This window comes from Mirounga angustirostris, unplaced genomic scaffold, assembly GCF_029215605.1.
Source record: "Mirounga angustirostris isolate CCGP_5_RB_7025 unplaced genomic scaffold, mMirAng1.0.hap1 SCAF_10, whole genome shotgun sequence".
NCBI classification, from domain to species: domain Eukaryota; kingdom Metazoa; phylum Chordata; class Mammalia; order Carnivora; family Phocidae; genus Mirounga; species Mirounga angustirostris.
Genome location: NW_026991718.1, coordinates 92,833,282 through 92,848,523, shown reverse-complemented (window position 1 = coordinate 92,848,523; position 15,242 = coordinate 92,833,282).

The following is a 15,242-nucleotide window of genomic DNA, read 5'->3' as shown; positions in this document are numbered from 1 at the left end:
CACAACATTTCTCAGATGAGGAAATTGACAATGGTACTGTTTCTAGAAGGAGTCACCTTACCAAAAAGGGAGGTGGCAGGAATGATGGTTTTGGAGAGAGAGGAGAACAGCACTTGCTTTACTGAGCACTATGTGTAAGGCACCCTTCTGAGTGTGTGCAGCGTCTCGTAGCTTCATTTCATCCACCAGTGCCACTCAGGGATATGTGCTACTATCTACTTTTTACTTCTGTGGCAACTGAGGCTGAGTGAGATTAAATACTTACTCAGGGTCCTATTTAGTAAATATTTGACTGGAATTTGAACCCAGATCTGTTTGACCCTGCAGACACTTTGTACCATGTTACATCGCCTTTCGAGATAGTCCACTCTGTTTGTTTCCTTAATGACATTGATTAAAAATTTTTTTGAGGCGCTTGGGTGGCTCAGTCAGTTGAGCATCCAACTCTTGATTTTGGCTCAGGTCATGATCTCAGGATTGTGGGATCAAGCCTGGTGTCCAGTTCCACATTGGATGTGGAGCCTGCTTGGGATTCTCTCTTTCCCTTTCCCTCTGCCCTTCCTGTGTCACCCTCTCCTTCTCTCACTCTTAAAAAAAAATTTTTTTTTTGAGTAAAAGAAATTTCTACTCAGAAAAGGCCTTTTTTTCCTCTTTCAGAAACTCAGCAGCCAAAAAGACTATTCTGTCAGAGCTTCTGATCAAGAGTTGGGAAATTTTGAAATTTCCAGGCTCAGCAGTTATTCCAGAAGGAACTATATATGTGAACAATGTTGTTTTATTTCATTGCTATGATGAAATGATTCAACTTTCCAAAGATTTCCAGTTGGTGAGATTGATATGCCGTGGAGATGTGTTGTCAGCATCTGTGAGGGGACACTGTTGCCCCACTGTGGGTGGAGACTGGGTAGAGCAGTGTTTCCAAGATGACCTCCATGGGCCTTAGTGGGAGCGGCTTACACTTGTGTTGAGGAACAAGCTAAAGGCAGGCCATTAGCGCAGTAAATGTTACCTTACAAGAACTGTAGTGGGTTTTAATCTGAAGCCTATTGGCCCTTGGAGAGGTCCATGGCTGGATTTTAGAGAATCTTGAACTTGAATGAGAAAAAAAAGTTATATCTCTTTTCAAAATCCTGTGACTGAAATTTAGCATTTCCTTTAATTATGAATGGAGACAACAAACTGTAATAGTATCAACAGTGCCTGTGACTTTGTCACCAAGAGGTATCAGACATGCTCATCACTACCTCAAAATTATGGACATAACTGACTTTATCACTAGATCCTGCTATTTAATGCACTAATAAAGAAGTATGCATATGCCATATCATACATTTATTTTTTTTAATACTTTGGTAACTGTATTGCAAGGTATTGGTTCTCTTTATAATTCTCTGTATTTCGTGCATTTAAAACATTATTTGGAGACTATTTTCAACAAAATGAAGTCAAGATCCCTGCTTTAGGAACAAATAAAAACACATGTTTAAAATTATAACTTCCTCACAATGTGTTTGGTGATCTTTGGACTTCATTCAGTGTAAGTCAATATTCTTCAAATTTTACCCATATACCTGTCTTAACTAAAATCTGTAATAAATTTCAGAATCTGTCTCTATTAATATTTTTTAATTAGTCACCATTTTATATTGCGATTATTAAATAAACCATATTTTGAAATTTAATATATCTTACAGGAAAAAAATTATATCAAAATCACTTTTCTATACCTCCAGGTATTCTTGGGTGTGGGGGAAGGTGAGGGGAGGACAGATTTGAAAGACCACTTGCTTGTTGAAGTTTCAGCCTTCCTCAAGAGCTGGCAGCCTTCTTTAGGATCCTTTAATTTTTTTTTTTTAGATTTTATTTACTTATTTATTTGAGAGAGAGAGAAACAGTATGAGTGGGGAGAGGGTCAGAGGGAGAAACAGGCTCCCCACTGAGCCGGGAGCCTGATGTGAGACTCGATCCCAGGACTCCGGGATCATGACCTGAGCCAAAGGCACACGCCCAACCAACTGAGCCACCCAGGTGTCCCAAGGATCCTTTAAACAATAACAGAAAATGGGCCCCTGCTCAAATATCTTCCCCACCAACCTGACACAGTGCCTGAAATCTCCACTATTAATTAGATTTGGGATTAAGGTGTTACAGTTGTAGAACCACTGCTCTAAAGAATAATGCAGAAAAGACACACCGTTTGTCCTATTTTTATACATTATAAAATGCCTCTTTCATCCTCTCTTTCTGTATAAACTCTTTCCCCATTTCACCCCTTGAGTAATATAGATTCCTGTGGAAGAGTTCAACTGGTTTTGTTGTGAAAAGCAAGAAAAAGAAAACATCACAGTTTCTCTGTACTTGTTAACATGAAAACAGCTTGTTTTTTCCCCTTTTGCTGAAATCTTGATTGTGTGGGTCAGTCCCAGCACTGGTCTATGAAGTCCTGGGGGCGTCTGGTTGTGGGCTTCAATATCTTACACTAGGTATCAATATCACTCCAATAATAGAAGGTAAGTGTTCGTTGGTTTGTTCTACCAATATTTCCCAGCCTAACAAACATCCCTGGACTGAAGTGTAATCTCCAGGAAGCCCTGGATTATAACGGAAATATCTTTCCCAAGAGGAGCAAATAGGTTGTTTTAGCACACCTTTCACTCTGGAAAGTGTCAGATTTAGTTGGAAGACATTATCTAGTGGCCCACTTAGTGAGAATACCTGTCATGCAGGGAAATATAAGAATGGAACAGAAGAAATGGAAGGTGATGAAGTGTAGTTTATGTGTGGAGGAAAGGTGCAGGACAGAGTTGACTATCCATAGAAATATCACTAATTAGAAGAAATTGGCAAAAACACCTGGTGCCCTTTGGTGACGGCATACTGGGAGCACAGAGGACCAAAAAGGAGAAGGGGCCAACAAATAATTTGACCTCCTTCCTAGATTTCCTGACTGCCAGGACCATCTTGATGATTGAGATGTGCAAATTTGGACCTTCAGGCCTCCTCCATACCAAATCTTAGATTTATAAACCCTCACTTGGGCAGGTTTTGAAGTGACTCTCCGACATCTTCCCCACAGGAGCTGGAAGAACTCTTCAACTGAAAGTTTTCATTTCTGTCAGTCTCCCTCTCTTCCCTGCCTTCTGTTTCCTATCTTGAAATCCATATCCGTGTAGCTCCTGGAAACCTAGGGGTGCGCTGGTGGTGCTTGCTCATTAAAAAGAAGCCCCCAGACCATGCATCACCAAGGAGAATGAAAAACTGAAGCCATCCGTGGTTCGGTAATCCACACTTATTGTTACTTTGTATTTTGAGCATCACCTTTTCCACTTACAAACAGTTATATTATTAAAAAGATATTTTCAGAAGATAGTAACCTTGGCAGTAGTTGTCAAGGCTAATAGTTTGACATTTCAGATCACCCACAACTAATCAACTGAACATGGCAACACATTTGAAAAACCCATTATAGGCGGAAGGCCCTGAAGTAATATGTCAACGCTCGCACTAACAGCTGTTATGTAAACGGGCTGATTTTTCTCTGCTGAATGGTCACATGGTTGGAGGGAGAGTGGCTTTGAAGGACGCGTGCATGTAGCTGGGAAGGGAGATTGTGTTATTGAATGCCACATATTTATGGGGGAAAAGTCCCTATCACTGATGATAAAAACACTCAGTCATCTCTCACAAATGCTTTTAGGGATGTTTTCTCTTCTAAACATAACACTCCCTGAAGGGTGTGGAGAGCCGTTACACCATTATTGCCTTCCGTATTGGGGAAATGATCTTTAGGACTGAGCGTCCCAGAGCTGTTTTCCAGGCTTCCTTGAAAGATAAGAAAGAAAATAAGCCAGCATCGCCAGCTTTAAAAAACTCCTGAGTCCAGATGGGCAAATAAAGAAGGGAACTAATTTTGTTTCTGTAATTCCTATAGATTTCCAAGTTGTTGAAAGTATTTGAAGAACCTCATTCTGAGGATAGTTCCCTTTATCTCTGAGCCTTGGGCTGGATTTATTACTAAAGGGTCTTAAAGCTCTTTGTGTTTTTTGAAAAACAAAATAAGTCAAAGAGGACTTACATACTACTCTGCAACGACACAGAAGGGTTGAAAATCAAGGGCTGGGAAAGATACCCCAGGTAAGCAATAAACCAAAGAAAGCTTGTAGCTAAATTCATAGCAGACAAAAGTAGAATTTAGGGTAAAAAGTCTTAATATGGGGAAAAAACAGACATGACAGGCTTTTAAAAAGGAAACATCCATACATAAGATAAAACCTTCATGAACTTAATAATTTCACCTTGAAATATAGAAAGCAAAGAATGGCCAAGAAGCATGATAAATAAATCTACATAATGAGGAATTGTAACCCAACTCCTAGAAGTAGAAAGATTAAAGCAACCTGAAAATTGCTCAGAATAACACAAATAAATGACACATAAGCTCTGAGAGATGGACACAGACATCCCAACCGGATAGAGAATATGTTTTCATTTTTGAAACATACACAGACTATTTAAATGAAGGAATTCTCAACAAGCCTCGAAGAATTGAGAGATTAGAAGGCTATTCTCTGTCTAAAATAAACCTCAATTTGAAATTAATGCTAAAAAGATAGCCAAAACCCCTTCAACTTTTTGGAAACTAAAAAACACCTATCTGAAAAATTTCATGGCTTAAAGAAGAAATAATAGTGAAGACTCACATAAAAGTATTCACTATTATAAGAATAGTGAAAGATTCATTAGACCAGAGTAACAAGAACACTGTAGGTCACAATAGGTGGGACAGAGCCAAGGTTATTCTGAAAAGAAAATCTTTAATCTTTGATGCAGTTATTAGGAAATGGGGAAATAAGTATATCTTACCTAGTAGGAGAAGAATAGCAAGAAGGAGAGAATTACAATAGAAACAGGAATTAATAAAACGGAAAATGAGTCATTTTATGTTTCTCTGAGGAAATTGTGGTTACTGAGTAATGGTTTATGATAAATCGTTTATTAAAAATCATGTATTCAAACCACGATCGGGAAATCTTTTCAAAACAGCATTTCCATTTGTTTAATCAAAAAAAAGTAGTATGGTGCATGAGAGTTTTAGCCGGTGAGCGTTTCCCTGCCGTGGCGTGAGTGTTCAAAATGGGTCTCAGAAAAAGGTGAGGGGGGAGAGGTGCCACTGGTGTGCCCGCTTACTTGGGTCAAGCTGGGAGTGCGCGGCCGACAGGCTTTGGTGGCTTGGAACGTGGCTGCTTTCTCAACAACCGGAGCCAGAAAGTCCTTGTGTGTTATTTCACATTCTTCCATGTCAGCAAGGCACTTAGCCTAATCAAGGCAATTTCTCACAATTTTCTGGTCATTAGAAATATACTTTAAAACTAGACTTCACTTGAGGGCTTTCTCGGTGCTGTTGAATCAAAGTTGGCGGTCCCATGCCACTCCACTCATTTTACCCCTCTTTTGATTATTCTGGCCAGCACCCACACTAAATCTGAGAGCCTGAATTTTGTGCCCAATTAAACCCGGAATTAAAAGCTCAGAAAGGCACATCCATTATCAAAAATTGAGCCTTTTTACACCATACGTTCACTCGAAACATTTCCTAGTGAATTGAAAAACCTCAGCTGGTTGTCATTCCAGCAGTGTGCTGTGCATGTTTGCAATGAAAGGTTGATAAGTCTGAAATGGAATCCAAAATAGCTCAGTTCCTATGGACTAATTGAAAGCCAGGTAAGTCAGGACTCGTTTTCTGAATTAATAACATTGCTTACAGCTTTGGAAATCTTAACTTTCAGCCAGGTCATAAAAATGGCTCTTGGGTTGGAAGAAGAGAATAAGCTGGGACAACAAAGGTGAAATAAAATCCTGTCTGATGCCATTATCTTTTCTTTTTGCTATTTTCCTACTTAAATATGCTACATTTATACAACATATGGAATATAGAGTGAAATGTATTGAACTTTCACATATGGCCACAATAGATTCATTGCTTTATAAATCAGGCAGAAAAAAAAATAAAGCTCAAACACAGGCTGGAGGTAGAAAAAGATAAATAAAATTACTATTAGTTTTGGAAATGCTATAAAGCAGATCTGACTACATTACAGGCAAGCTAAGGTAGGAAGAGACCATTTCATCTGCATTAGAAGAATAATAAATGTATATATTTGAGTATGGAGACACTGAGCAAATTTAGAGACTCTTATTTATGCAGGAAGTTCTGATTTCCTTGGTGTACACCCCTGGCATTTCTATCTCCTTCTCGCAAATTCACTTACCTGTGTAAATATCTCCTATCCAGTGTTGTGATGGAGTGTGGATGGTGAATGGTAAGAAGTGGCAAAGTATGGGGGAGCCTGGGTGGCTCAGTTGGTTAAGCGACTGCCTTAGGCTCAGGTCATGATCCTGGAGTCCCTGGATCGAGTCCCGCATCGGGCTCCCTGCTCAGCAAGGAGCCTGCTTCTCCCTCTAACCCTCCCCCCTCTCATGTACTCTCTCTCTCTCATTCTCGCTCTCTCAAATAAATAAATAAATCTTTAAAAAAAAAAAAAAAAAGAAGTGGCAAAGTATGGAAAAGTCCTGGTCCCTGCTCCTCAGGCATGGGAAACTGGGGGATTCCCAATGAAACTAGCCACTATGTCCCTTGGTAGGTTAAGAGCAATCTTGTCCTAAGCCCAAACAAGGAAATCCAAGGTCATTGCCATGTTGGAAAGCAGAGGTTTTGAGTCTCCCCTCGTCAAATAAATGGGTAATAAGGGAACCCGAGATTTTTTTTTTTTAAAGATTTTATTTATTTATTTGACAGAGACAGAGACAGCGAGAGCAGGAACACAAGCAGGGGGAGTGGGAGAGGGAGAAGCAGGTCTCCCGCCGAGCAGGGAGCCCGATGTGGGACTCGATCCCAGGACCCTGGGATCATGACCTGAGCCGAAGGCAGTCGCTTAACCAACTGAGCTACCCAGGTGCCCGGAACCGGAGATTTTGAGATCATTCCACATCATCTTCTCTTAGCCCTTCCAGAGGTTTCTTAAGGGTAGTTGATATTGAGATCCACCATAAAACAATATACTACAAAAGGCAAGCTGTTTAGTGTCTAACATGGACATATGTACCTGCCTTTTCAAACAATACAACTATTGTTGAAATAGCCGAACTTTTTTAGATAAGACAGTGGCTTGAAAGACTGGGAGTCAGCACTATGGGTGCCGATTGTGGCCGGACCGCTAATCAGATGTCTGTCTTCTCTGGTCTTCTCACCCCTAAAGTAAAGAGGTTAAATGAATATCTTCCCTGTGTTCCTTTTCTCTGTAACAAGTTACATACTGTTGCTCTCTGAAATTCACTATATTATATGTGGAATCTTATCATCCATTTTGAAGCTTAATTTTTTAGGAAACACTGCATGATAACAAAGAAAAATCCTGGGCTCTAAACTCAGTCAGTCACAAATTTGAATTCCTGCTCCACTGTGTGACCTCCGGAATTTGACCAAGCTTCAGTTTTTTTCATCTACTATAAGGGGCATAATATCTACCTTGCAGATTATTCTAAACAAAAATGAAACAATGTAGTCAGAGATCAATGCCTGGTATAAAGTAAACACTCAGGAGATCATGGTTTTTTCTGCTATCATGTTCTTTGCTAAGATTTGCAATTGCCTTTTGCCATAAGCAGCACAAATTTTATGTAAAAAACATCCATTAGGCTGACTCCAAGCTCAGTAGGCTGGTCTTCTCATCTTACTGAACACAGCTTTCCTACATTTCCCAGAACCCCTTGCAGTGATGTGTGCACATGTGACTGCATTCTGCCAAAGGGATGTGAATGGAAACCTCCCGCTCATAAATAGACATGCTCTGGCCCCCTTTCTAACTTGACGCAGACAACTTCAGAAGCCACATGTGGAAAATAGCAGAGTCCAGGGATGAAAGGATCCTGGACCCTAAATTACTGTTTGAAGGACAGATGCCTGATGATCAGATCACTCTTTTTGGACTTTGTGCATGGGGCGAAAATCTTTAGAATCTTTAAGTCATTTTACACCTTTCAATTTATTTATCATAATGGCTAGCTTTGTCTAATTTGTCTGGAGAGAAAAGCTATGATTAACATATACATTATAATATATAATAATATGAAGTATTATATGTAATTATATATTATATTGTATATTATTATATATTATTGTGTTGATATATAATAGATAAATATATTAAGTTATATCATTGTTATTATACATAATATATTTACATATATTTTATATATAATATATTTTAAAACTATTTCTTTTCATTTACCTAAAGTTTGAAATCTTTGCTCTTTTGAATTCAATTTAACTAACACTTATTGATTGTTTATGATGTTCCAGACCAGGCAGGGGGACCTAAGTGGAGGACGAAGACTAGGACCTATCAGGGTAGGCAAGGGAGGTATGGAAGGTCAGGATAGGCAACAGGAGAGAGATTTGGCCTAACTTGTCATTTACAAGGCATTAGATTTAGTCTCTTGGCATTATACCCAAATAAGGCTATAACCACATAATCACAAAATTCACCCAACAAGATTAAATAGAAGACATTCATCATACAACACCCAAACTATTTTGAAAACTTTTACTGGTATTTCCTGATTTTTTTCCTCTCATTTTTCAACATACCAGGAATGCTCTGAAATGGAACAGGACTGATTGTCTTGTAATCCCTGCTGCCAAGAAGTGTCCAGCCATGAACACACACAATTACACTAAGTACTGCAATAAACATATAAAGCAGATATAGAAGGCACAGGGATAGAGAAATAGAGAGATTTACTCCACTGGGGGTTAGTGGAGTGAACTTTCCAGAAGAGAGGTGTCTCAACCAGCTGATAAAGGATGACAAGGAATGTCCAAGTGGAAAGTTTAGGTGGGAGGTGAGTTGGGGAGTGGATTCCTGAAAAAGAATGACACTCTGGCATGGAACAATGTCAGGGAGACTTCGAAGGGTTTTGAGACAGAGGATAACCTCCCTAGATTTGTGATTGAGAGCCATCTTTTGAATAATGGAGTTACGGATAAACTGAGGAGCAAATAGATTGTTGGCAAAGAAGACTGGTAGGGAACGACTGTGATGATATAGAACAAAATGGGATGGGCTGATCCAAGAAAGTGGTTGTAGGGGTGTAAAGGATGGGGCAGAATCAAGATATTTGGAGGTTCAAGTCACAGTGACTGCTTGGCTTTGGGGATGAGGGAAAAGGTGTCTTGGATCACTCTACGGTTCTAGCTTTAATGGCTGGCTGGCTGGTAACCCTTTTGGTGTTCAGGTCAGTGTAACACACCTTTATCCTGACCAATAAAGGCAAAACTCAGAGCTTCTCAGGTCATCTCCTACCTGCTTCCATTCCACTCCAGGTTTTGCCCAACAGCCTCTTGGTTTATAGGAAATAGTTACTTAGACTTAACCATGGGCCAGTTGTATTTGTGTGTGTGTGTGTGTGTGTGTGTGTTCCTACCAGGCTTAATTGCAATAACATTTATATCACATAATATAGTGCACTGAGGTTGTAATTTTCCTATCATCTAAATTGCAGGCTGAAATTGTGTTAAGGAAGGACTGTAGAGAATGAATTACTGCTTTCAAAATAACTACTTTTAACCAACAATGTGACTGGCAAATGAATGCCAGAGATGGAAGGACGTTTTGTATTTAACATTAGTCTGCAGTACCTCAGGACTTTTTAAGTGTAGTTAGCTCACACCATTTGCATTTTAAATTTATAACTGGCACCTAGTCTACCTAGAAAATAATTTTTTCTCCTTAATATTATATTACCTTTGGAAAGCACAATAGGAATTTTTTAAAATGTCATGTGGACAGTTCAACTTGTCAATTTCTTTCAGACTCTCCTGTTGGGTGGGCCTGGGTTTGTTCATGAAATCCAAAGTTGGGGTGCAAATTGGTGGGGACACAACTGACTTCTTGCCAGTAGTGAACTGAGCAAGGGAAAATTCAGCATCTTAAGTCCATCTGACTTTTTGTTTGTTTGTTTCACTTATTAAACACAGTGACAGTGAGAAACTGGTCTCACCAGGGAGCAGGCATGATAGTTATGAAGGTGGGTGCTGGGTTCAAATTCTACACCGCCATCAACTCCACCATCCACCGGATGATCTCACCAAGTAATGCAACCTGTCTGAGCCTCAGTTTTCCCCTCTGCAAAATGGATATAATAATTAAGCAATCCTCATGGGATTGTGGGAAGGTAACAGAGGCAGTGTCTACAAAGTGTCTGGCCAGGGTGAGTCCTCAGAGAAGGCTAGCTACTTGCAGAACTGTCATAGTTCTGGATAACAGTTTAGTTTGGAATAGGATTCTGACCTACTAGAGAAATCCAGATAACAAAACAAAGCAAAAATCAGAACACCTCAGGAAGCTTCCACTGTCAAAGCCTCTGGGGACTTCCACACCAAAATGGATCAGAAAGAGAAGGAGATGAGTCACCAAAAAGATAGGGAAACCTGGTGCCTGCAGAAACAAAGATGCCCTGCTACAGATCTCGCTGCCTCACTGTATACAGCTTTCCAGCCCAGAGCTTGGGGACCCTTGTGCTTTTTATGATTCTTCCAATTGTATAGTTAAAGCTGCAGTGAGCAGCAGGGACCAGCAAAGTAGAAATGATGGCAGTGACAAGGTGGTTGCTATCAAGTCTGCAAGGAACTGTTTGTCACTTCAGAGCCACTGACCCCAAGCCTCCCTTCCCCTGGTCACCTGAACTAGGCTGTTAGCCCAAGGTCTGGGACACAAGCTCAGGCTGGAGTGGGAATAGCGGCTCTGTCGTACTCCTTGCAAATCAGGCACACCCTTGCTGGGCATGCTCTTCGTTTAGGATGTGTCTAGGGTGAGGGACATGAAAAGAAAAAAGTTAAGGTTTGTCTTCCTGACTCTCCCTCCCTTTCTTTTCTGCCCTTCCTTGCTCCCAAGGACCTCTCTTAAGGATGGGGCTTTTAATCAGTGGTACTGGGACAAACTGAATAGTTTTAGACAAAAATAAAATTAGATCCATAGCTCACACCAGATGCAGGAATAATTACCCAAAAGGATTCGAGAGCTGAATGTAAAAAGAAAGCTATACCAGCATTTGGAGCAAACGCATGAGTTCCCATGTGACCTGAAGTCAAGGAAAGACCCTCTAACTCTGTCCCCAAATCCAGAGGCGACAGAGGAACATATTAATAACTGTGACTATGTAAGAGAATTTTGAAGCTTGCCTGACAGAATACATTGTAGTAAGAGCCAAAAGACAAGTGTCAAACCAAATAAAGTGATTTCAACGTGTATTACAGACATAGGGCTGGTATCTCTAATAGAGGGACACTTGTTAATACTTGAAGGGAAAAGACCAGCATGGACTAGAAACATAGGTAAAAGACATGAACGGGCAATTCACAAGAAAATGTAAAAATGGTCCTTAAATATAAGATGTTCGACTTTATTCATATTAAGAGAAACATGAATTAAAATTGCACTGACACCATTTCTCCTCTATGAGATTGGAAAACATTTAAAAGTTCCACAACACACTGTTAATGAGGCTGTGGGGCAAATAGACACTCTCATACGCGCTGGCGAGAATCCAAATTGCTACGACTGTGGAGCAGGGGAACTTAGAAATAGCTAATACACTGTGGTAAGGCGCTGGCCAGTGACCTAGCTGTACCAATTTGACGAACTTACACACCTTTAACAACACAAAAATACATATAAACACAGTTATCCTTTGCAGCATTGTTTATAATCGCAAAATACTGAAAACTTCCTGGTAGCCTAATCATAGGACAGTATTTGCATGAACTGTGGTCCCTCTACACAATGCAGTGCTAGGCAGCTATAAAAAAATATTGAGAAAGTTTACTGTGAACTGTTATGCAGTGATTTCCGGGATATGCCATTTAGTGAAGCACGAAAGAGAAACTATAGTCTGCCTCCTTTTGTGTAAGGAAGAGTAGGAAATAAGAAAATATGCATTTATTTGCAATTCTTTGGCAGAAAGAAATACGGGGAGACGTGAGAAACTGACAAGACTTTTTACCTTCAGGGAATGGGCTGGAATGGGGCGAAGGAGATGGTGGGGTAAGAATGGAGTGAAGGGGACGGGGTTGGGATAGAGAGGGAGCAATGGGAGCCGGAAATGCCACTTTTCTTGGAGTATGGATTTGACTTTTTAACTACGTTAATTTTTTCATACTCAGGAAAAAGAATTAGATGAACAACAATGTGGAAAAACCCTAAAATGAAATATTAACAGAGACAAATAAATATGACTGTCTTTCAAGCAGATAGTGCGGCCACAGTGAAGGGGGCAATGGTTGGTCTGAACCGGTGATGGCCTCAGGTGCTTTGTTTCCCTACAAGCCTACTTTAGCATGGGAGATGGTACTTCTGTGCAAAAAGAGCTCTGGAGGAGGGGTGGATAAACTTGGCAGAATGGATTTTTGAAATGATTCTTCAAAGCTCTTGTAACACGTGGTTTCATGGGTTCTTAATGTAGGAGCATTTTGAAGTGGTTTCAGTTTTAAAGATAATAAGCATGAGGGTAAAAATCACAGCAGACATTTCGTTGCTAAAGGTGAGTGATATTAAGGTTTTACATACATGAGTATTTATATCTACATATACAATTGCAAAATACTGAAAACTGTATGTAAATGTGCAGATTCCATAGGGCAATTCCAGTGGACTAGTTTGCTTGATGCCACCATAAAATAGAATTTCGGAAGAGAACCAAGAAATATCCAAGTAAGCCCCAAACAAAAAATGAATTTATCTTCCAAGAAGAATTCTCCCAACAAATATTTTTCGAGTGCCTACTATGTGCCAGGCATTTTTGTTCCAAGAGAATAAGGAATGAGGCCTTTATAGAGACAGACAATGCACAGGAAAACAGATGAGACAAATTTGAAGAGGGAAATACCTCCAAGACAGCAGAGTGGGGTTAGGAGGTACTTGGGCTATGATAGTCAAAAGTCCTTTTCAAATAGAAGGCATATGAGCCAAGACCTGAGTGGCGATCTGGGAAAAAGAGAGGCAGGCAGAGGGAACAGCAAATGCAAAGGCCCTGGGGTGGGATCGGCCTTGGAGTGGCCATAGCGAAAGGAACAAAGAGAAGCCTGGCATGAGATTAAGTAGGTGTACATTACAAAATAATAAACCCACTCAGATAAAGCTATATTCTTTGAAAGACTGACCAAAATTATATTCCAGTTCCCTGAACCTGAAAATTGTATTTCTACTTCATGAAAATTCCTATGCCCAAGATAAAACTTGAAAAGGATTTAATGAAAAACCTTTACTCTTTTCCTTATCTCTTCTGGTTTAGCTATTTCCTCGGAGGTTGTCAGGCAAGGAGAGGAAGCAAGCTTAATGTTTTAAAAATGCTGTCGCTCTGTGAAGAGCAATGCTGCTCTGCTAAGTCATGGGTGGGGTAAGCTACCCTTGATTGATGAAAACCCTGATATTTATTTGATAATAATTATTTAAAACATATGCGCTTTCTGCCTGAAGATGTGTCCTGCAGCCTCACATAGCAAAGTGGGGAGGCACAGGCCACAGGAGCAATTTCATGGTTCAGGCTGCCATTAATGCCCTGTCGCAACCCATGAGAGCAAAACCCTTCTGTTCAAGTTCGGGCAAGGAAGGGTTTAAGTTTTAGACTCTGTCCAATTCCACGATCCAAGTGAAAATGGTGCAGCTTGGCTGGTGTGCTGTGAAGGTTAACAAGTGAGCAGCCCTGGGGAATCTTCCTTTTGGCCATGAGGTTGAGCAGTTTTGTTAACCACCAACCAGTGCTTTGGGTGGGAAGGCTCAGCCCTTTGCCGTCCTCCTGGCAGAGTCTCATCCAGGACAATCAAACCACAGAGTCATTTTCTGCATGAGCTCACCTTCTCCTTCCACTCCAGTCAGAGCCAGCATTGGCAATGAGATGCTCAGAAGATGCAGAATTAACACATCCTATGAGGGGCTGTAAATTCACAAGAGGGCTGAGGAGAGTTCAGGAGACCATGCCACCACTTGCACATTACTTAGGTCCAATCGGACTCTCACCTGCACAGAGAGGGACGCAATGCTCAGGCAGGCATCGCATAACCAGCCCAAGCCCCTAGCCTCCTCGGGGTGCCGTGGGTCCTGCTGAGTCCTGTCCCTGGAGAGATGGGGAGAGAAAGACTGGAGAGCATCTTAGGTGAGCCCTGAGAGGGATGCCCCAGGCTCCCCCTCCTGGAGCCAAGGATGCCAGTGTGGGGTTCTGCGTGGTTCCCTGGAGACAGATACTCAGCACTTTCCTATTTGTAAGTCTTTAACCCATCTTGCATCATTGAAGAAGTTAGATTTGTTTTGGAGGCTTTTTCATCAGCAGGGATCATGGACATACCAGGATGGCAAGATAACCAAAAGCTATCTGCCATCTGCAGCCATGAGAGCTCTTTGTGTGAAAACTTCTGAGTTCTGATCCCTGCAAATAGTTCCCAGCCCTGCTTCGGGTGAAGTTAGCTACTGGGGATGACGTCTCTGGAGAGATGAACGAACAGGACACCAAACACTGCAGTGCTTTAGTGAAGGAAGGAGCCCATCCACATGCAAGCCACGTTCACTGACACTTGTGAGCATGGTGACGCCTCTTTGAAACAGAGAGGAAAAAGAAAAGAAAGACATCAAACAGATGCCTGTTCATCGTTAACTTTTTCAAGAGTATTTTCAATAATTTGCTATAAATGAAACCTGATACCTGAATCTTGTGGCTGGTCTGGGTGTAGGTACTACATTTATGGAGGAGTCATTCATGAGAAGCGCCACCAGCTTCATCTGCATTTTTGTGCTTTTTTTAGACCTACAGGCCCGCCTTTTGTTTTCTTCTCTCGGTTATCCAGTTTTCTCACGTTATTACTGTTCCAGCTCAAAAGGGTTTAGATGCAGCGTTTCACCACTTTTTTTTTTTTTAAAGATTTTATTTATTTATTTGAGAGAGAGAGAATGAGAGAGAACACATGAGAGGGGATAGGGTCAGAGGGCAAAGCAGACTCCCTGCCAAGCAGGGAGCCCGATGCGGGACTCGATCCCGGGACTCCAGGATCATGACCTGAGCCGAAGGCAGTCGCTTAACCAACTGAGCCACCCAGGCGCCCCTTCACCACTTCTTTTGAGAAGGAAGGAGAGAGGGAAAGAGAATTCATTGATCACCAGCTCTTTCCTTCTATAGGAAATCTTCTACCCACCACA